The 23,342-nt window shown below is 41.2% G+C and overlaps 1 pseudogene; it reads right to left on the bottom strand.

Moving 5' to 3' along the window:
• Window positions 1-1,785: 1,785 nt before the first annotated feature.
• Window positions 1,786-22,658, bottom strand: LOC129644437 (bcl-2 homologous antagonist/killer-like; annotated as a pseudogene).
• Between the last annotated feature and the right edge of the window lie 684 nt (window positions 22,659-23,342).

Raw genomic sequence — 23,342 nt, forward strand, 5'->3', positions numbered from 1 at the left:
ACATTACAGGTAGTGAGGTTGAAATGAAAACCAGTTGACTCTGACCCACCAGGATCTATTGTGATGGCTAATACACCACACCCTTCCTAAGAACCAGATACATGGAGAACCAAGTAAGTGTAACTTAACATATATAATCAATAAAGATTGAAAGCAAATAAACTGATATTAACCACCCCAGTGGAAAATCATTATTCTCCACTCAGTTTCCAGACCTTAACTTGACTGAAAAAGATACAGGTGCATTTGAGGAAGAATCCTGAAATGCAACAGGAATTCACCCAACCTTACCCAAAGGGATCTGTGTCCATTAGGACAGGGTGAATATGCAGAATTTTTCAAAGTTGTTGGTTACCAAGAACCCCAAATCCCCTTGTGCCCACCCATTGTAGTAGAATGTCAGGTGGTAAATGAGATCCTTGTCCAATTCTAGAGAAAACACAGTCTTATCTTGTGGTCACTCCTCCTCTCCAGCCCTGAGACTGGTTTGTTTTGGGGGGGATTGCAGTTTATTTTCAGACACACTCAGGGTGTGGGAGGTGGCCAACTGTCTCCATCTGCATCCCCTCCCTGAATTTAATCAAGAACTCCTCTCCCCTGACCTCTGAATCCCGCAGCTGTGCAAGATAGATGAGACACTTGTACCCCACCATCAGGAGGGGCTCAGGCAGGTGTGGGGTGCAGAAGGTAGAGGTTGGGGGCAGAGTTCAAGTAGTCACACTTCTCCTATGCATAACCCCAGATTACACTGTGCCCAGGCCACAGGGGATATTCCCAAACCTGGGGTACTAGCAATGTTAACAGCCCTTCTCTCACTCAGAAACTTCAAGATGCGCTCCCCACCCCACTTCCCCTGACAACAACAAACCGCAGTCCCAAACCCTGTAGTCCAGATGACATGAGGGCCTCAGCACTCCACTCATCCAAGACGCCTGCCTTCCTTATCGGAAGTGATGGGGGTGTGGTGAGCTTCACTTGCGCTTCACTGGGGTGGGATACAGTGATAGCAGGTGAGAGGAAGGGAGGGCATGAGGACCATAGGAGGCAGGCTTGGCAGGTGATGAGCTCTGGTCTGTACCCCACTCCACCCTCACTGCACCCCCCCCACCCCACTGAATCTCTGAGTCCAACTGCAAAGGCAATACGGGCCATGGTGGTGGTGGTAAGCAGGGGGCAGGGAGTGGGAACAGGGGCTCGGGGGGAGACCTGAGCAGTACCTCGTCCCTACCCCCACCAGTCCTGTTCCTGGGGCACATGATGCTTAGGAAGGGCCAGGAACTGGGCTCTAGGCCCAGCTTTCAAGTTCTGCCTTCCAGAACTGCTGAATTTGGGAGAAGAATAGAGCTACTAACCCCCACACCCAAGATGTTCGGGCTTTAGGCAGAGTGGAGGGAATGGCTGGTGCCTTCCCAAGGATAATTATAAAAAGCTATGACCCTTAACTCCTTGGAGAGAAGTGGTTCCCAGCCTCTTGCTTTCCCAAGTTATCAATGTCCCCCACAGCCAGCAGACAGGGCTGAGGGGGTCCCAGAGAGCTAAGGGAGGAGGCCACAGTCCCTCTGAGAGGGGGCCCATTAGCACCATGCAGTGGTGGTACACCCTGGCAGTCTGCTGGACCTCTGGGGAGGGGCCCTCCAAAACTGGGGTGCCCAGTTACTGAAGCTTTCAGCACTTTTAAGGCAGGGTGGGTGGGCATGGGGAGGCCTGCAGGAGAGGAGGTGAGGGGAGAAGTCTGGGCCAAAGTCCACACAGGGGTCTCAGGATTCCCAAGGGCTCCTCCAGGAGTCATGACTTGAAGAATCTTCCTACTACAAACTGGCCCAAACAAAATACAGTGAGAACTATCGCTATGTTCTTGATGGGGCCGTTTCCCAGCCACCCCTCTGCTCAGTCGACCCGGCAATGCAGTGATGCAACAGGAAGTTGGCCACAAAGCGGGTCACCCGGCCGAGGAAGCTGGTCAGGCCGCGCTGGTAGACATGCAGGGCCAGGCAGTAGCTGAAACCTGGCAGAGCCACCACTCTGCCCCAGTTGATGCCGGTCTCAGACTCGAGGTGATCTTGGTGAAATACTCATAGGTGTTCTTTGCTATTGACTGCGGGTGCTGCAACACGGCCTGGAACTCCATGCCGTAAGGCCAGTCGATGTCATCCCTGATGATGATGGCGAGCGGGGGACCCACCTACACCTTGCACCCAGGGATAAGTGGGTCCCCAGCCTGGCTGCTCTCTGCAGCCCTGCCTGGGAGGACCTGGGCCTTGTCCATATGCCCTTTCTCAGGTCCTCCCCAAGGCTGGGGATGGCCCAGCAGGGTGGAGGCCAGAGATCCTAAGGGGCCAGGAGCTGCTCTCAGGGTCTAGTACCCAGGGCTGGCTTCCAGGAAGGGGTGTCAGTGAATTCCTGGTAGATACCTGGATGCAGACTCTGCTGGTCTGAGCCCAGCCCTAGGGAACTGAGAGGCTGCTGCAATCATGCAGGTGCTTAGCCTTGAGTTTTTAATTGGGATAAATATGCTTGTATTGAGGGAATGTATGTATGCCCTCAGTTGTGAGGGCATATGCTCAGTCGTGTCCAGACTCTTTGTGATCCCATGGTCTGTAGCTAACCAGGCTCCTCTGTCCATGGAATTCTCCAGGTAAAAATAGTGCAGTGGATAGCCATTCCCTTCTCCAGGGGATCTTCCCAACCTAGGGATCAAACCCATGTCTGATGCATTGACAGGCAGATTCTTTACCACTGAGCCATCTGGGAAGCCCTATAATGACGGCAAACGATAACTAATATCAAATCCAGTCTTGATCACTATAATTTGAACTCTCCTTCTATGTCATGATATAGTCCAAGGAGATCCTGATGGTCTGGGCATTCCTGCCATATCACAGCCCTGTGCATAATGGGTACTGAAAGACAGTGGCAAGAAAAAATCCTCCCCTAAGACAGAACTTCTGTATTCCATCTTGTCTTCTATCTCACATGGAGAAAGAAGTGGCCTGTGATAAGAGACATACTCAGATCCCTGACTGGTGGTACAAGGCTTGGCTGGCTGATCAGTATCTTGGAAAGAGCAAGACTTGAAACAGAAATTCTAGATCAAAGGCATATGGTTGGATCCATGGGAGTCGTCAGACTGTGTGCAGATTTTTGTAGACTACATTAATGCAAACCAGATAGAATGCATTACATAGGGGGGTACTAAACCAGCAGATGGACAGAATGACTTATTTGGGTATGACAGATACCCTCTGTACTCATTTTTGGCCTTGTTCACGTAATAGACCCAAAAATGGACTAGCCAGGAAAGACTTGATAGATGAATCCAATAACATGGACTTTTTCTGACAAATGTGATACAGCTACTGCAGGTGGTGGTGGTGGTTTGTAGCTAAGTTGTGTCTGACTCTTGTGACCCTATGGACTGTCACAGAGGCCACCAGAATCCTCAGTCCATGAGGATTCTCCAGGCAAAAATAGTGGAGTGGGTTGCTATTTCCTTCTCCAAGGGATCTTCCTGATATGGGAATTGAACCCAGGTCTCCTGCACTGTAGGGAGATTCATTACCAACTGAGCTACCAGGGAATTCCAGATATAGCTACTATCACTGCTAAATATCCAACTTGTCAACAAACTGTGATGCTGGGCTCTTGATATGTTATTGGTACTCAAGATCCATCAGCCACTTGGTAGCAGGTTGATTATACCTGCATTGCAGGCCCGATCCACTCTAGAATGGATAGTAATTGATATGCTGATATGTGTTTTCATTTCCTGCCATTAATGTCTTGGTTAGTTTTAAAGATGTACAGTGTGTCTGATTTACTGGCATTTTATCTTATATAATATCAGGCTTCCCTGGTGGCTCAGCTGGTAAAGAATCTGCCTGCAATATGGGAGACCTGGATTCAATCCCTGGGTTGGGAAGATCCCCTGGAGAAGGGAACGGCTACCCACTCCAGTATTCTGGTCTGGAGAATTCCATGGTCTGTATAGTCCATGGGGTCACAAAGAGTCGGACACGTCTGAGTGACTTTCACTTTATCTAATATTTCTTCACACCAAAGGATACAGTTTGCATAAAAGCTATTTTATATATATTTTTGGCCACACTGTGCTGCATGTGGGGTCTTAGTTCCCCAACCAGGAATAGAACCCACACCCCATGCATTGGAAGCACAGAGTCTTAACCACTGACTGCCAGGGAAGTCCTAAAATGATTGTAATATTGAGCATGTCTCAAAGGATCACTAGCTCTACCATTTTCTGTAGTACTCAGAGCCTGCTAGTCTGATACAATGCTGCAACGATCACTCAAAGGCATAACAAAAGTTCCAATTTATAAATACTATCTTGCTTTGTTGCAGGATCCCTTTCAGATATGGTATATACCTTTATCCAATTTTGTCCTGAATCTCTAATAATAGGAATACCTAAACCAGAAACGATAGGATGAAAGTAGAAGGACCCCACCCCTGCTCTTGTCATCACTCCTAGTGACTCATTTAGAGAATGTGTGCCTTCTGTCCTTTCAGTTTTAAACTTGTCAGGTCTACAGTTATAAAATTATGATATCTGTATAGCCCATGGAATTCTCCAGGCCAGAATACTGGAGTGGGTAGCCTTTTCCCTCTCCAGGGGATCTTACCAACCCAGGGATCAAACCCAGGTCTCCCACATTGCAGGTGGATTCTTTATCAGCTGAGCCACAAGGGAAGCCTAAGAATACTAGAGTGGGCAGCCTATCCCTTCTCCAGTGGATTTTCCTGACCCAGGAATGGAACCGGGGTCTCCTGCATTGCAGGCAGATTCTTTACCAACTGAGCTATGAGGGAAGCCCTTTTAAACTTGGCAGGTCTACAGTTCAAAAATTATGATATCTACCTAGCCATGTTGGGCTCCTCATTCCAGTAGACCAGCAGACAAGAAAGTTACCATATTGGCAGTGGTAATTGACTCTGACTATTATGAGGAAGTAGAACTGCTTTTATACAAAGAGGCAGAAAGCAGTTCAGCTGAACCTCTGGAGATACATTACAGTGTCCTTAGAGATCTTAAGTCTGTTTTAACCATGAAAAGATCAGAGTCAAACAGGGGCACAGTACCAAAGGCTCAGTCATTTGAGGTATAAAGATCTGCATCTCCCCACCACTTAATTAATCCAGGGCTTTGAAAGTGTTGGCCAAGGGTGAGTGAAAGGAGATAAATGTTGCATATCACCTAAGCCTCAGGGCTAACTTTAGCAGTGTTGGCTAGTTGTAGCTTAACTTCGGATCTTTCAAGTATTATTATTATTTTTTTAATGTTGCTGCTGCTGCCTGCTGCCAAGTTGCCTCAGTCGTGTCCGACTCTGTGCGACCCCATAGACAGCAGCCCACCAGGCTCCACTGTCCCTGGGATTCTCCAGGCAAGAACACTGGAGTGGGTTGCCATTTCCTTCTCCAGTGCATGAAAGAGAAAAGTGAAAGGGAAGTCGCTCAGTCGTGTCAGACTCTTCGTGACCCCATGGACTGCAGCCTACCAGGCTCCTCCATCTATGGGACTTTCCAGGCAAGAGTACTGGAGTTGGGTGCCTTTACCAGGCACCATCTGAAGAATCAGTACATTGAATTTAGTGTGAGGATTGAATGGATCTTATCTTGAAATGGGGGACTATAGTAGACACTGTACTTCATATACGTTTTCTGGGATCACTTTACAAATTCCATGTTTACTCTGATTTCAACACCCAGAACCTACATCTCTACATGAATGTCTTCGTGATGTTGAGTTTATTCAACTTACACAAATAGGGTGGGGATTAGCTTGGAACATCTGTCTCTCTAGGCAGAGCTCTTAAATAATAATTAATGGTATGTAATAGTAGATATGAATATTCAGCACTCTTACACCTTGATCTAGACAACTCTATGGTGTGATGTATTCTATAGATCAGCCTTTGAGGTTGAGGTGGAGTTTTGCCTACCATGCATACCTACTTGGCTCTGTCCATTCCCAGGATACCTTCCCAGAGTCCTGGACTTCTTCTGACTCCAGCCCCAGTTCTGTAGAAGTAATTCTCTCTTCTCATGATGTTCAGTGTCAAATAGCTCAGCCAGTGTGGTTCTGCTGAAACACAAGTATGATCAGTACTTAAGACTTTATTCTGAGTGAGACAGAATGCCATTGCTGAGTTTTAAGCAGAGAAATGATGATTTTACTTCATTGGATGTTTTGTGAAGTTTCCACAGGACAAGAATGGAATCAAAGAAACCAACAACAACAAGAAAAAACTACTGTAGGCAGAAATAAAGATAGTCTGGGGGAGGATGATAGCATTGAAGGTTGATTAATAGTGGTCAGACTCTGGATGTATTTTTAAAGTAGAGCTCATATATATTGATTAATTGAATCACACCGATCAATTGAGTCACATTTCTAAAGAAAAGAAAGGTGTTAAAAATAACTTAAGATACTGGCCTGGATATTTGGAAGAAAGAAGTTTGCAGTTAGTGAGGGTTTTTTTTTTTTTTTTAATTCATAAAAATGTAACTGGAGATAAGGTAAAAGCAGGTCAATCTTAGCAGTGTAAAAGGATCAAAATCTTTCTTGGCTCCTTTCTCTCTCTCATTTAGGGCAAAATCGGAGCTAGAACATCCAGCTTCTATGCTTCCCCATATCTTTGCAGCCCATTCCTTCTCCTGTTCAGAGAAAAACTGAACAGCAGTTTTGTGAAGCCTTTTGATAAAAGGTACCATCTCCATACATAGCCCTTTGTGGGCTGAGTCATGTTCAGAGTTGCAGATTCTGGAATTAGATTGAATTCAAAATTTGATATGACCACTAATTTCCTTGGGTAAGTCACAAAAACTCTGAAACAATGCATCTGTGAAAAAGAGATAGTAATAGTACCTACATCATGGGGTTAAGTATGATATAAAAAAATAAGATGGATTTGATTTGAACATTAAATCAGGTTTAAATAATTTAAGTTGTGTTTTTCTGGTAAGTGTTTAAAAAAAAAGCAAACAGATCTCTAGGTTAGAAAAAAAGGGAAAAGGACCTGATTTGTAGCATTATGACGTCACTGAAAGTTGAGATGAATGAATATGTACCAGATTAGATTTTGTGCACAGGTTGGAATCTGCTTTCCCAATGGCTCAGCAGGTAAAGAATCCGCCTGCAGTGCAAGGAGCTGCAGGAGGCGTGAGTTCGATTCCTGGCTCGGGAATGGCAACTCACTCCAGTATCTTTGTCAGGAAATCCCACGGACAGAGGAGTGTGGCTGGCTATAGTCCCTGGGGTCCCAAAGAGTCGAACACAACTGATTACACATGACAAGAGTCGTTTCTAGCACACTGATGTGTCACTGTGTTTTACATATAGTATCTGTTCATAAACATTTACCTACGTAACACTTAGGACCCTGTATTTCATTGTATATTTATGTGCCAGTTTTTTCTTTTATATACATACTTCTTAAGAGCAGGGGTTATGATTATAGTTTGGAAAAACTAGCAAGATACTTTGACCTCTTTCCTCCAGTCTTTCTCATCCCATTTCAGGAATAAAGACTCATGTCCTTATTACTATATTTGTATATGACCACTCTGTTACCTCCGTCTCTCTTGAGGCTGAACTAGCTGAGTCATCTCTGCTATCTCCTTGCCTCACTTCTTATCTTGAACGTAAGCCTTCTTTGTCCTGCTTCTTTTTGAAAAATATTAGCTTGGATAAATGAATTGTTGAACTAATGAACTCAGATGGGGGAATATTGAAAGAACAATAATTCTGAAAACTGGCCTTTAATTTGGGTGAGACAGAGGTACCCATCACTTAGCCTTTGAAGATAATGCCTGCAAATAGTTAATATTAATGTGGCAAAGAAATAATACTAAGTATGGATATCACTAACAAATATAAAAACTGTAGATATATTAATATTATGAGAATTATTTGCCTAAGTATTTTCTCTCCATTTTAAAAATTAATCATCACAGTGACCCCATGGAACATATAGCGCTATTTCTATTTTACAGAAATTAGCAGCAAGCAATGCCTGGGAGAGAATAATGCCTGGACCCTTAATAATAAGTCTAGGACCATAACAATTCTTCATAACCCCATTGGATTCAGTGGGAATTAAGGAGAGGGTGTTATGGCTGCTATCGAAATGTAGTCTAGTTCAACTGGGATTAATTCAGGAAAGTTGGGATGCTGAATCTTCATATGGGAAATCAGTGGATCTGTAGAAAGCTGAGGAAGATAGAGAAGAGGAAGCAAAAGACAAGAATAAATATAAAGGATTCCAAATCAGCACACATATGAAGAATGGAACTGGGATGGAGAAAGGCTTTATCTACACCTAGTGTACCGTGATGACCTTCTCATTCCAAAAAGACACATTCTTGGATATGAACTCTTTTATATTAACAACATAACCCTGATGAGTGGGTATTCTTCTCTCATCTCTCTCTCTCTGTGGTGTTTGGATTTCACTGTTACTTTCTTCCACTTGATTGTGAGTTCCATCTTCAGTGTTTGTTGCATGTTAGCTGCAAATGATTCTAAATAACAACAACAAAAAGCAGGGGGAAATTGCACAGAACTTGCTCTGCAAAACAGATAAGCAGCTCGAGGGACTTCCCTGGTTGTCCTGTGGTTAGGACTCTGCACTTCTAATGCAGGGGGTGTGGTTCGATCCCTAGTTGGAGAATTGGCCAAACATTTTTTTAAAAAAATTAAAAAAGGGAAACAAGCAACTCAAATCCCTCCATTTTTAATTTTGCATTTATATTTTTGCTCAGTGGTTATCCAACTAAGTTTGTACTAATTTGCATATAGAAAATTTACAAAGGTTTTGGTCAGCTGGAATAAAGAGTAATGGTTTAATGTCCTCTATTTGATGTAATCACATTATAAAATGAATAAAATTGTCTCCACTGATATGTGTCACACTTAACCATTTAAAGCTCTGCAGCATTATTTAACCCCTGAAATATAGTTTACATAAATAATTTTATGAAGAAAAAGTTGGGGTCAGTTCTAGACACAAAATCTTGCACAAGAACTTTTTTTTATATACACCATAGTTATTATGTAGCACTCCTTGTCTTCACAATCTGAAAACTATTGATCTTCCTTGGAAATTATATCAGTACTTCTCGTTGTAATTACAAAATCCCAAATTGAATTAGTTAGGTAAAATAAGAAATGTTTTAGCTCAAGGAATAGAAGGTAGAGATGAATGTCTGATGTATAAGAAGCTACGAGTACAGATGAGGCTTAAGAACCCCTAGAAACAGGACTTAAAGCACCAACTTAAAGGCCATTTGTCTACTCAAATCATTTTTCTCAATACAGAAGAGCTATAAGGCCTTCCTTTGTAGGGCAGAAGAACAGGGTTTTTAATAGAGTCTGTATTTTCCATCTTACGTTTTCAAATCTCAGAGAGATAGACATATCCTGATTCGTCTGATAGGATGGAATTCCCAATCCTGGACTAGTGACCTCAACATCAGGGAATTCTATTTTTACCAGCTTTGGTCAGGTTCTCACCCTTGGACCAATGATGGTGCTTAGGAGATGGAATCAAGAAAACATAGCTACTACTGCAAGAAGCATTAACAGAGAGCAAGAATTTTAGAAGAAGGAGAATATCAGACAGAGCAAACAGTCAGTAATCAGTGCAGTGGTATAAAGAGAGAGCTCTCAATTCTTACATTAACAGCTATATGGGGGACTCTTTATTATGGTTTAAAACAGACTTTGGGTACCAACCCTTGGGTTTCAGTAGGTCTGATCTACCAGGCACCACTCCCTGCCTGTTGTTTGTTATTCCTGCACAAAAGGAATACTGCTAGGGATTCCTTCATAGCTCAGTCAGTAAAGAATCTGCCTGCAATGTAGGAGACCCAGGTTCAATTCCTGGGTCGGTAAGATCCGCTGGAGAAGGAAATGTTAACTCACTCCAGTATCTTTGCTTGGAGAATCCCATGGACAGAGGAGCCTGGTGGGCTACAGTCCATGGGGTCACAACAGTAGGACACAACTTAGCCACTAAACCACCCCAGTATGCACAACACTTAATAAAATGAAATCTCCTATTTACTTAACACCAAAGGCAGTGTTGGATATTAGATAACCCTCATTGTTGCTATAGAAAAGTAACAACAGTCCTTTACTCTTTTATTACTAAGATTGTAATTTGTTGGGAGTCTATTCCTGTCTTTTTCTTTAATAAGCACTGACCTTTAACAACTGTCTACAAATAGCATTAATATTTTCCTTCTCGATCCTCGCCCTCTCTGCCCGTTATCTCCATTCTGCCTTTCAAACCACAGTGGGTCACACAGAGGACACAAACTCGATGTTTGGATTCCAGAATTACAAGCGTCACAGCCAATTTATATTTGCATAAAAGCAGACTCCTTTTTCAGACATTAGACACACTTTGCAGCATTCAGCCTGCCAACTTTATTACTGTTCATTTCACCATCCTATAGTAGCTCTTGCTGAATGGAGTACCATAAATCTCAGCAGTGTAAAGGTAGTATACCATAATCACTCATCAACGAAATAAGATATTATCTTATTCTATGATACACATCAATGATACGGTATTTGTCAAGCAATTTATGATTTGGAAACAAAGGTGATAAAATCTAATAGAATATTTGCACCAGACATCTTGAAGGATAAAAGTAGAACTCAAGGAAATATTATATCTGTTTTTATTTTGGCTGGGAGTGCCATGCCAGCACAGCTATCCAAATGCCTGGGTGTAAATGTGGCAGCGTAATAAAATGCTTGCATGAGAAGAGACTGTCCCATATATTTTAAAACACAGAGACACACACACTCCAGATGCCATGTAGCACATTATAAGGTCCATTCTGTGACTTGCTGAACCAGCTAATGGATTGCTCCATATTTGAAGAATTTACACTAAGCCTTTTCTTTCCAATTTTCCTTGTACCGCAGGAGTTACTGATGCTGATTGAACTCAGTGGCTCAATAAACAACTTTGCTATCTCAAAAAATACACCCTCTTTGCCAGCAAGATGTTTGGAGGCATTCCAATAGAAAGAAAAAAAATTCTGATCAACAGAGAGAAGGGACCACATTGAAACGTATGCACTCCTATTTTTACCCTGGTCATAAATCATTATCCACTCTGGCATTGATTAATTGGTCTTCCTCAAATCCTCCAGAATCCTTATGAAAATCCCAGGATAAAAAATGATTACAATATGAGCAACAGATAGAAAAGGATACATTTTCAAAATGTTGTCTGGAGATAACAGTACATGGACAAGAATGTGTCACACGGGAAGCAGCTTTTGGTTATTTACATTTTTTAAGTGATTTAGTGCTTTTTGTCGAAGTTTTCATTCACTTCCTTTCTTATCTCATATCCACAACCAAGTCTGAGAAAGGTGAGGGTGGTACGCTCTAAGTCTGCCACCTGTCAGGTGACACCAAGGCATCTGGGACCTATTGACAACTTCTGTGTTATGATGTCTAATGCTTCAGGGTGTATTGCTAATGATCAAGTTTTGCATTGGTAATGTAAGGTACTACCTTTAATGGATGATAAATGGGCTGAAACATCTGTCTGAATGTCACATGCGGTCAGCCTCGTGAAGATCAGACATGTACTTCAAACAATAGTTTCAGTTTGAGAATTAATAAGCTTTTCATTTGAGTACTAATGTCATCCACATTCTTCCTGACTTACTCATTCCTCAGTGACTGGATTTCTTCCACTTTTGTTTCTTGGCTTTAAAACAGGTTTCTCCCATCCAAGTGGCGGATTCATTTTGATATTTGGCAAAACTAATACAATTATGTAAAATTTAAAAATAAAATAAAATTAAAAAAAAAGAAAAATAAATAAATAAAACAGGTTTCTCATTATACTCTACAGTTTGTAATTACCATCCAAAGTGATACATATTTCTCAGCAAAGAATGACTATTGTTATATATTTATAAAAGTTAACAGTATGGTAAGGCACAGGAAAAGAAAAAGAAATATACAATGGATTATATTTAAGAGTCCTAATATAGAACAGTTAATGTATGAGCATTTGGTGTATGATAAAGATGCTGACCATCTTGTACATGGATGGCTTAATCTCTGGCATTGGGAAAATTGGCTAATTATATGGATGGTAATAAATCTTGATGCCTATTTTATATGACACAAAGGTTTAAATATAGCTGGATTTAAAAGGAGTGAAAGGTAATATTGTAAATCTTTTGGAATTGTATGAACCATCCCCACTCCACCCCTAGAATGAGGCAAGCTTTCACAAGATCTCCAAAGCAAAGAACCTAAGGTAAAAATTAAATTTAATGAGAGCAAAATGAAGTGACAGGTTAGAGTAAGTTTAACTAGTTCTATGGTGATGGTAAACCATCTGAGTTCCAAAATTTTAGAGGATTTAAAAATAGAAAGAAAAATAGATGGGCAGATTATTGTTATGCCTCAGTTAAGTCTGAAGCCATTTATTCATCAACTTTCAAAGAAATGTCAGGTATATAAATCTACAAAACTGAGCTTTGTAATTAATCATCACAAGAAAGAGGAGCACAAAATATTATTGATTAACAAAGCTTATTAGGCACAAACCATGTGCCAAAGCATTGTTCTAAGTATTGTTATGAATTTTAATTCTTTCACTATTATAACCATCAAATGAATTTGGTACTATTATGATCATCCCCACTTTACAAATGAAGAAATTAGAAAGAGTTTTGTGATTCAGCTTAGATAAGATAGTGAAGAAACACACAGATTGAGATAGGAGCTTACGCAGTTTGGCTACAGATCTGACCTGTCAACCACTACTCTCTATTGTTTTCCTCAAAAATTTTGATAGAAATGGCAATTAACATTAGACTGTTCTTCCTTTTGAAAAATAGCCTTTTGCTTTGATTTTTAAAAAACATCTTATATATTTTAGCTATAATCATGGGGAAAGAAGGCAAATATTCCATGTAGTGACAATTAACATATTTCCAGCTCGCCTATGTAGCCCTGTAATAAAAATTCTTCTTCTTCCTATGATTATATTTTTGTTTTTAATGTTTCTACTAATGTATAATTGAACAAAATAGCAAAATATTCTTATCTGTCTCTGACATGTAAATATTAGCACAAGAAAAATAGAAAAAGGATAAAAGTTGAATCAGATGACACTATACTTGAAAGAATTTGGGTTGGATGAAATGAAATTAAATAGCCTTAGTTCCTTAAATGTAAAAAACATGAATCTGTGAAGACATAAATGCATGCTGCAGCCCTCAGTCTCTTTGAGGGGTAATTAACTAAAATACTATAGTATTTCAGATTTTAAATATACATATGAATTATTAGTTTGAGAGACAGAGAGCCCCAGAAATGCGTTGAGATATGCTAAAGAAAAGACTGTTATTTCTCATAGGCCAAACTCATGTCCTTTTAAAAATTTTTCTTGTATTTTCTTGTATTTATCTTATTATATTTGTCTGTGTTGCTGCACATGGACTTTGTCAGTTTCAGTGAGTGAAGCTGCTCTCTAGTTGTACTGCGTGGGCTTCTCCATGTGCTGGTTTCTCTTCTTTCAGTGCATATGGGCTTCAGTATTTTTGGCAGGTGGGCTCTAGAGCACAGGTTCCATTAGATGTGGTGCATGGGTTTAATTGCCATGCAGCCTATGGAATCCTCCCAGACCAGAAATTGAACACATGTCCCCTGCATTGGTAGGCAGATTCTTAACCACTGGACCACCAGGGGAATGCCACCTGCCCTTTTTAAATCATTGAATTATAATATCTTGGTGTTTGAAAGGTGCTTCTATATCACCTGCTCAAAAGGTCCATCCCACTTTCATATCACTCTCCTGACAAGTAGAAAGACAAGCTCTTTGAAGATCTCTGGAAGTAGGGAAATCAAGGCTTTCCTAGAGGAGCAGTGGAAAACAAAACTGATTAAGATTCAGGCTTCCTTGGTTCTAGTTCTGACTAAGCCATTAAGGAGAAGAAAAGCAAATCATTTTATCTTGCTATGTCTAGTGTTAGTCACTCAGTCGTGTCCAACTCTTCACTACCGTATGGACTATAGCCCACCAGGCTCCTCTGTCCATGGAATTCTCCAGGCAAGAGTACTGGAGTGGATTGTCGTTTCTTTCTCCAGGGGATCTTCCTGATTCAGGAATTGAACCCAGGTCTCCTACATTATAGGTGGATGCTTTACTGTCTGAGCTACAAGGGAAGCCCCTATATTTACTCATATGGAAAATCAAAAAAAAAAGAAGAAGAACAGTAAGTGTGCTCATTCTGTGATTGTATTTTTTGGATAGATTTTCACTATCAAAGTCTATCAAAGATTTCCACCATCAAAGAATAGCAAGGAGAGATAAGAAAGCCTTCCTCAGTGATCAATGCAAAGAAATATAAGAAAACAATAGAATGGGAAAGACTAGAGATCTCTTCAAGAAAATTAGAGATACCAAGGGAACATTTCATAAAAAGATGGGCACAATAAAGGACAGAAATAGTATGGACCTAACAGAAGCAGAAGATATTAAGAAGAGGTGGCAAGGATACATAGTGGTTTGGTGGTTTAGTCGCTAAGTCGTGTCCAACTCTTTGTGACCCCATGGACTGTAGCCCACCAGGCTCCTCTGTCCATGGGATTTTCCAGGAAAGAATACTGGAGTGGGTTGCCATTTCCTTCTCCAGGGGATCTTCCCAACCCAGGAATTGAACTCAGGTCTCCTGCAATGCAGGCAAAATCTTTACCGACTGAGCTGTGAGGGAAGTCCATGCAAGAATACATGGAACTGTATAAAAAAGATCTTCACAACCGAGATAATCATGATGGTGTGATCACTCACCTAGAGCCAGATATCCTGGAATGTGAAGTCAAGTGGGCCTTAGGAAGCATCACTACAAACAAAGCTAGTGGAGATGATGGAATTCCAGTTTAGCTATTTCAAATCTTAAAAGATGATGCTGTGAAAGTGCTGCACTCAATATGCCAGCAAAGGAAAATTCAGCAGCAGCCACAGGACTGGAAAAGGTCAGTCTCAATTCCAGTCCCAAAGAAAGACAATGGTAAAGAATGCTCAAACTACCACACAATTGCACTCATCTCACACACTAGCAAAGTAATGGTCAAAATTCTCCAAGCCAGGCTTCAACAGTAGGTGAACCATGAACTCCCAGATGTTCAAGCTGGATTTAGAAAAGGCAGAGGAGCCAGAGATCAAATTGCCAACGTCTGCTGGATCATCAAAAAGGCAAGAGAGTTCCAGAAAAACATCTATTTCTGCTTTATCAACTATGCCAAAGCCTTTGACTGTGTGGATCACAACAAACTGTGGAAAATTCTTCAAAAGATAGGAATACCAGACCACCTGACCTGCCTTCTGAGAAATCTGTATGCAGGTCAGGAAGCAACAGTTAGAACTGGATATGGAACAATAGACTGTTTCCAGATGGGGAAAGGAGTACATCAAGGCTGTATATTGTCACCCTGCTTATTTAACTTATATGCAGAGTACATCATGAGAAATGCTGGACTGGATGAAGCACAAGCTGGAATCCAGATCGCCAGGATTAACATCAATAACCTCAGATATGCAAATAACACCACCCTTATGGCAGAAAGCAAAGAAGAACTAAGGAGTCTCTTGATGAAAGTGAAAGAGGAGAGTGAAAAAGCTGGTTTAAAACTCAACATTCAGAAATCTACGATCATGGCATCTGGTCCCATCACTTCATGGCAAATAGATGGGGAAACAGTGGAAACAGTTGACAGACTTTATTTTTGGTGGCTCACTGCAGATGGTGACTGCAGCCATGAAATTAAAAGACACTTGCTCCTTGAAAGAAAAGTTATGACCCACCTATACAGCATATTAAAAAGCAGAGACATTACTTTGCCAAAAAAGATCTGTCTAGTCAAAGCTATGGTTTTTCCAGTACTCATGTACGGATATGAGAGTTGGACTATAAAGAAAGCTGAGTGCTGAAAAATCTTTGCTTTTGAACTGTAGTGTTGGAGAAGACTCTTGAGAGTCCCTTGGACTGCAAGGAGATCCAACCACTCCATCTAAACAAAATGAGTCCTAAATATTCATTGGAAGGACCTATGCTGAAGCTGAAACGCCAATACTTTGGCCACCTGATGAGAAGAGCTGACTCATTTGAAAAGCCCCTGATGCTGGGAAAGATTGAAGGCAAGAGAAGGGGATGACACAGAATAAGATGGTTGGATGGCATCACCGACTCAATGGACATGAGTTTGAGTAAACTCCATAAGTTGGTGATTGACAGGGAGGCCTGGCATGCTGCAGTCCAGGGGTCACAAAGAGTTGGACATGATTGAGTGACTGAACTGATCAAAGTCTTTATATAGTCAACTGAATTTGGTCTCCATGGAACTGGTGCAAAAATTTAGAGATAACCCTTCAAGAAATAATTGCTCTTTGTTCTGGATATTTCTTGCTTCCTAACAACTACTACAAATCTTAGTGGCTACAACAACATATATTTTGATCATGCATTTGCAAGTTGGTCACAATTTGGCAATCATCCACTTGTCTCTGCTCTACTCAGCTTTAGTTTGGTTTCCAAAGGCTGATGGCTGAAGTATTGTTCACTGAGATGTCTGGTAGTTGATGCTGGCTCTTGACTTGGACCTTAACTTGTGCCAGTGACCAAGATTACTTGTGGCCTCTCCATGTGACCTGAGCTTTCTTCCTAGCAAAATGCTGGCTAGGTCCTAAGAATGATTGTCCAGAGAGACAAACAGGTAAGTTCTATCATCTTATGTGACTTAAGTCCTAGATGTGGAAGGTCATTCACATCTTTGTCAATCTATTCATGAGAAGCAAGTCATTAAATTTCCACTTCAAGGGAAAGGGAATGAAAACCCACCTTTGCTTGAGAGATGTCAGTCTTCTATGCTAAGCCCTTAAAATATTTGAATATTAATATCCTGTTCTCTTATAATTTCTCATTTCTTTGCTAAATGTATTATTCAGTTTCTTTACATTTTTCTTTCAGATTTTGTTATGTTCCCAAGACCATCTTTGTTACTTGATTAAAAAAAAAATCCTTTTCATCAACTGTGTAGAATGAGACTACTCTTCTTAAACGTGTGAAGCTGCTGCTGCTGCTGCTAAGTCACTTCAGTCTTGTCTGACTCTGTGCGACCCCATAGACGGCAGCCCACCAGGCTCCCCTGTCCTTGGGATTCTGCAGGCAAGAACACTGGAGTGGGTTGCCATTTCCTTCTCCAATGCATGAAATAGTAATTCTCAAAATATGATTCTGAAATTTCCTGGGAGTTTCTCAGATTACTGGGGCTCTGCAAAGTTTAAAACTACTTTCTTAACAATACCAAGTCATTATTTTTTCTTTATCACTCATTTTTCTCAAGAATATGCAATGGAGTTTTCTAATCTTACACAAGTGTTGTTGAAAGATACTTTTTAAAAGAACAGGTAAAACTATTACCCTCCTTTGGCTTCCCTGGTGGCTCATCTGCCTGCAGTGGGAGAAACCCAGCTTTGATCCCTGGGTCGGGAAGATCCCCTGGAGAAAGGAATGGCTACCCACTCCAGTATTCCACTTGGAGAATTCCAAAGACAGAGGAGTTTGGCTGGCTACAGTCCATAGGGCCACATCTGAATCAGACATGACTGAGAGACTAACACTTTCACTTTGTATATAAAATAATCATGCATTTAAGCTTTATTTTACTCATTAACTGAGAGAACAAGGTATATAAGGGAAGTGGCTTAAAGAAAAAAATTTTGAAATCCCAAATTTATGTAGGAGTAAAGAAATGTTGCAATAAATTGCTGATGTAGGCAAACCTTTTTTCCCACAGAGTTCAAGGGAAGACGTTTGAACCTCTACCAGAAAACAGAGCATTTGTACATTTTTCAGTTACCTACAGAATGGACTTCCCTCATATCTCAGTCAGTAAAGAATCTGCCTGCAATACAGGAGACATGGGTTTGATTCCTAGTCTGGGAAGATCCCCTGGAGAAGAAAATGGCAACCCACTCCAGGATTCTTGCCTGGGAAATCCCATGGGAAGAGGAGCTTGGAAGGCTACAGTCCATGGGGTCACAAGAGTTGGACACGACTTAATGACTAAACCACCACCACAGAATGGTAACTAGTGCTCACAGAATTAGAATCTGAGAAGGTGGACAAGTTTATTATAAACAGTGTATTTTTTTCCTATGTCATAACAGTTTGAATGCAAAAGTAAATGTTAGAATCTGGTTACTGTCCATGAAGCCAAACATTAAAGAATTTTTTTAAAATGTAAAAGAAAGCACCTCTTCTCACCACCTTTTTTCCCCCCAAAATATAGTTATTTTCATAAAATATATTATGTAAGTAATAATAGATTTATTGTTATTTTTAGTGAATTACTTAACATCTATCTTTCTGTTTTAATTTCTAATACTATAAATATACTGTAAATATTGATAAATATAATCCACATAAAAGAGGTTTATTAATCCTCAATAAATATTAACAATATAAAGGATCCTGGGACCAAAAAGCAGAGAATCAGTGCTTTAAATGGGTGTTAAAAGTAGATAATCGATTGTGGAGGGCATCAGGAAATGCCATCCCAAAATATGTCACTGTAGTATAAGGATTATTTTGAGCTGCAAGATTTTTGGGATCAACAGATTCAGGAAGAGTTCCTGGCCCTCCTATATTTGCCTAAAAGCAGAGCAGGGCATACACTTTCCTCTGTGAATGTTTCCCTACCCCAACCCCTCACTTTTCAACCACAAAGCCAGAAGAAGATTATCAACACCAAGAGAAGTTTACATAATAGACCTTATTGAAAAAACCCTTATCTACCTTTTCCCAGTCATTTTCACATAATTTATTTTTCCTTGAAGCACAAATCCCCTTTACTTTGTTAGACTAGTATATTGATTTCCCAAATCTAGCCACTTCTTTGAATTTTACTTCTTTTATGTAAAATCCTGGTAGATGCCCCCACCCCAACCCTCCCCACACCCCAATCCCCGCCCAGGGTTCAGTTCAGCTCAGTCACTCAGTCGTGTCCCGCTCTTTGCCACCCCATGAACTGCAGCACACCAGGCCTCCTTGTCCATCACAAACTCCCAGAGTTTACTCAAACTCATGTCTATTGAGTCAGTTATGCCATCCAACCATCCCATCCTAGGTCATCCTCTTCTCCTCATGCTTTCAATCTTTCCCAGGATCAGGGTCTTTTCAGATGAGTCAGTTCTTCACATCAGATGGCCAAAATATTGGCGTTTCAGCTTCAGCATCAGTCCTTCCAATGAATATTCAGGGTTGCTTTCCTTTAGGATTGACTCATTTGATCTCCTTGCAGTCTCAAGAGTCTTTTCCAACACCACAATTCAAAAGCATCAATTTTTTGGAGCTCAGCTTTCTTTATAGTCCATCTCTCACATCCATACATGACTACTGGAAAAACCATAGCTTTGAGTAGACTGAACTTTGTTGGCAAAATAATGTCTCTGCTTTTTAATATGCTGTCTGGGTTTGTCATAGCTTTTATTCAAAGGAGCAAGCATCTTTTAATTTCGTGGCTGCAGTCACCATCTGCAATGAGCCCCCCAAAATAAATTCTGTCACTGTTTCCACTGTTCCCCCATCTATTTGCCATGCAGTGATGGGACCAGATGCCATGATCATAGATTTCTGAATGTTGAGTTTTAAGCCAGCTTTTCATTCTCCTCTTTCACTCATCAAGAGACTCCTTAGTTCTTCTTTGCTTTCTGCCATAAGGGTGGTGTCATCTGCATATCTGAGGTTATTGATATTAATCCTGGCAATCTGGATTCCAGCTTGTGCTTCATCCAGTCCAACATTTCTCATGATGCACTCTGCATATAAGTTAAATAAGCAGGGTGACAATATACAGCCTTGATGTACTCCTTTCCCCATCTGGAAACAGTCTGTTGTTTCATATTCAGTTCTAGCTGTTGCTTCCTGACCTGCATGCAGATTTTTCAGGAGGCAGGTCAGGTGGTCTGGTATTCCCATCTCTTTCAGAATTTTCCACTGTTTGTTGTGATCCACACAGTCAAAGGCTTTGGCATAGTTGATAAAGCAGAAGTAGATGTTTTTCTAGAACTCTCTTGCTTTTTTGATGATCCAGCGGATGTTGGCAATTTGATCTCTGGCTTCTTTGCCTTTTCTAAATCCAGCTTGAACATCTGGGAGTTCATGGTTCACCTACTGTTGAAGCCTGGCTTGGAGAATTTTGACCATTACTTTGCTAGTGTGTGAGATGAGTGCAATTGTGCGGTAGTTTGAGCATTCTTTGGCATTGCCTTTCTTTGGGATTGGAATTGAAACTGATGTATTTCCGGTTCTGTGGCCACTGCTGAGTTTTCCACATTTACTGGCATATTGAGTGCAGCATTTTCACAGCATCATCTTTTAGGAGTTGAAATAGCTAAACTGGAATTCCATCACCTCCACTAGCTTTGTTTGTAGTGATGCTTCCTAAGGTCCACTTGACTTCGCATCCCAGAATGTCTGGCTCTAGGTGAGGGATCACACCATCATGATTATCTGGGTCATGAAGATTTTTTGTATAGTTCTTCTGTGTAGTCTTGCCACCTCTTAATATCTTCTGTTCTGTTAGGTCCATACCATTTCTGTCCTTTATTGTGCCCATCTTTGCATGAAGTGTTCTCTTAGTATCTCTAGTTTTCTTGAAGAGATCTCTAGTCTTTCCCCTTCTATTGTTTTCCTCTATTTCTTTGCATTGATCACTGAGGAAGGCTTTTTTATCTCTCCTTCTTATTCTTTGGAACTCTGCATTCAAATGGGTATTTTTTCTTTTCTCCTTTGCATTTCACTTTTCTTCTTTTCATAGCTGTTTGTAAGGCCTCCTCAGACAACCATTTTGCCTTTTTGTTTTTCTTTTTCTTGGGGATGGTCTTGATCCCTGCCTCCTGTACAATGTCACAAACCTCCATCCATAATTCTTCAGGCACTCTATCAGATCTAATCCTTTGAATCTATTTGTCACTTCCACTGTATAGTCATAAGGGATTTTATTTAGGTCATTCCTGAATGGTCTAGTGGTTTTCCCTATTTCCTTCAATTTAAGCCTGAATTTGGCAATAAGGAGTTCATGATCTGAGCCACAATCAGCTCCCAGTCTTCTTTTTGCTGACTATATAGAACTCCCCATCTTTGGCTGCAAATAATATAATCAGTCTGATTTTGGTATTGACCATCTGGTGATGTCCATTTGTAGAGTCGTCTCTTGTATTCTTGGAAGAGGGTGTTTGCTATGACCAATGTGTTGTCTTGCAATACACTGTTAGCTTTTGCCTTGCTTCATTCTGTATTCCAAGTCCAAATTTGCCTGTTACTCCAGGTACATTTTGACTCCCTACTTTTGCATTCCAGTCCGCTGTAATGAAAAGGACATCTTTTTTGGTGGTTAGTTCTAGAAGGTCTTGTAGGTCTTGGTAAAACCATTCAACTTCAACTTCTTCAGTATTATTGGTTGGGGCATAGACTTGGATTACTGTGATATTGAATGGTTTGCCTTGGAAATGAACAGAGATCATTCTGTCATTTTTGAGATTGCATCCAAGTACTTTGCCCAGGGTAAAGCCATTCTTTTCTGCAAAGTGGAAGAATCTGGTTACTAACCATTGGTGTAGTGGCTATGATCTGGTGCTCTGACCACCGTGACCTGGACTCAATCTCAGCCTCAAGATCATTTCTGGTCTTGAAACCCCAGGAATCTGGAAAGTCAAAGTAAACCTCTGGCCTTGCCTCCACTGAGGCTTGAGGGCCCTGACTTTAGCTCTTACCTTCTTTCTCTCGCTTTCCTCTTGGCTTTCAAGACCCACAGGGCTTAACCTCTGTTTTCTCACAGCATTATGCCCAGGGGTGGCAGGGGAATTCCCTAGGCCATGCAGATTTAAATATTGCTTGGGTTACAGATGACATCATCCTTTGGGACGTGGTGAAAATGTGATTTCTGGTCATTTTGACCAGTCAGAAGCCCAAAAGCAGTCTCTGACTCTGATTGTCTCTGTGTCTTTCGCTCTCCATGTCTCACTGTTACTCATACAAGGTCTCTTTCTCACTTCTTATCTCTACGCCCTTGTAGGGAAAGATTTCCTAGACATTATTCCTAAACCATGTCCCTGCTCTGTCAAACTCTGTGCTGTCTATGTCAGACAAAATTGTCAGATGAATTCTAATTTTCTCTTAGCTGCCAGGAAGCTAAAGCAAAGCATTTTGGGTTCTTCTGCTGTCTAGTCACATCATTCTATGCCTAGAAATCTACCATGAGAATTTATCTGCCTGCCCACCCTCAAACCTTAAACTCCATGCTGTTTCTCCCACAGCGCCCAACTCCAATTTCTCCGAGATTTTTGCTTTGCATCTCTTGGGCCCCCTTCACTCCAGATCTTGGCAGCCTCCACACTGCTATGGACAGTGTATCAGGCTGGCCGCTACCCAGAAGTCTGAATTATAAACTTTGTAAATGCTCAGTCGTGAGGAATACACCCCAGTGTAGGACAGAAGCTTTGTAGATGAGGGATCCCTCCTAAAGAAAGTCCTGGCAACCGGCCTACTTTGGTTTGAAAGAACTTCTCCAGCTGTGCTGGGGTGGGCGTCATGCGCAGAGTATCACAGGGCCCAAAGATGTCTGATCAATAATTGATGGGAGAGTAGAGAATGCCTAAAATCCCATCAGGTTCAAAGGGAATTTGGGGGTTGTCCTGAATCCCTTTAGATTAAAACCTCCTGGTAAATGCTTCTGGGATGCTGGATTCCATTCTAGCAGCACGCTCTTCTTCTAGGCTGCAGGTTACTCAACCAAACCAGAGTAAACACTTTTGCAGTGTATCCTTAAAAATGGGAAATTCTTCAAATTAAAGAGTTTAAAAAAAGAGGAGAAACTTAAGTTTATATTCTAGCATGCCTGACCTTTGTATAAGTTAGGGCATGAAGAAAAATGGCCTGAAAATGGATTTCTAAATTGTAATGGTTCTCGTGCATTGCAGGCAGATTCTTTACAATCTGAGCCACCAGCGAAGGCCCTAAATTATAATACCATTCTGCAATTAGATCTTTATTGCCTCAGGATGGGAAAGTGCAGTGAGAGTCCCTGTTTTCAGGCTTTCCTGGTTCTTTACCAAAATCCTGCCCTATACAGCTGTTGTAATTTAAAATCTGGGAACCAGAAGTCTCTCCTGACATTGGCTCCTAGATATGGTCCTTGGGGGTATTTAATAATTGAGACCAAGCTCAGGAGGAAGAGAGAATCCAATGTGAGAAAAGACGGTCCAGGGCTCATGCAC

Source organism: Bubalus kerabau, chromosome 2 (genome assembly GCF_029407905.1).
Source record: "Bubalus kerabau isolate K-KA32 ecotype Philippines breed swamp buffalo chromosome 2, PCC_UOA_SB_1v2, whole genome shotgun sequence".
NCBI classification, from domain to species: domain Eukaryota; kingdom Metazoa; phylum Chordata; class Mammalia; order Artiodactyla; family Bovidae; genus Bubalus; species Bubalus kerabau.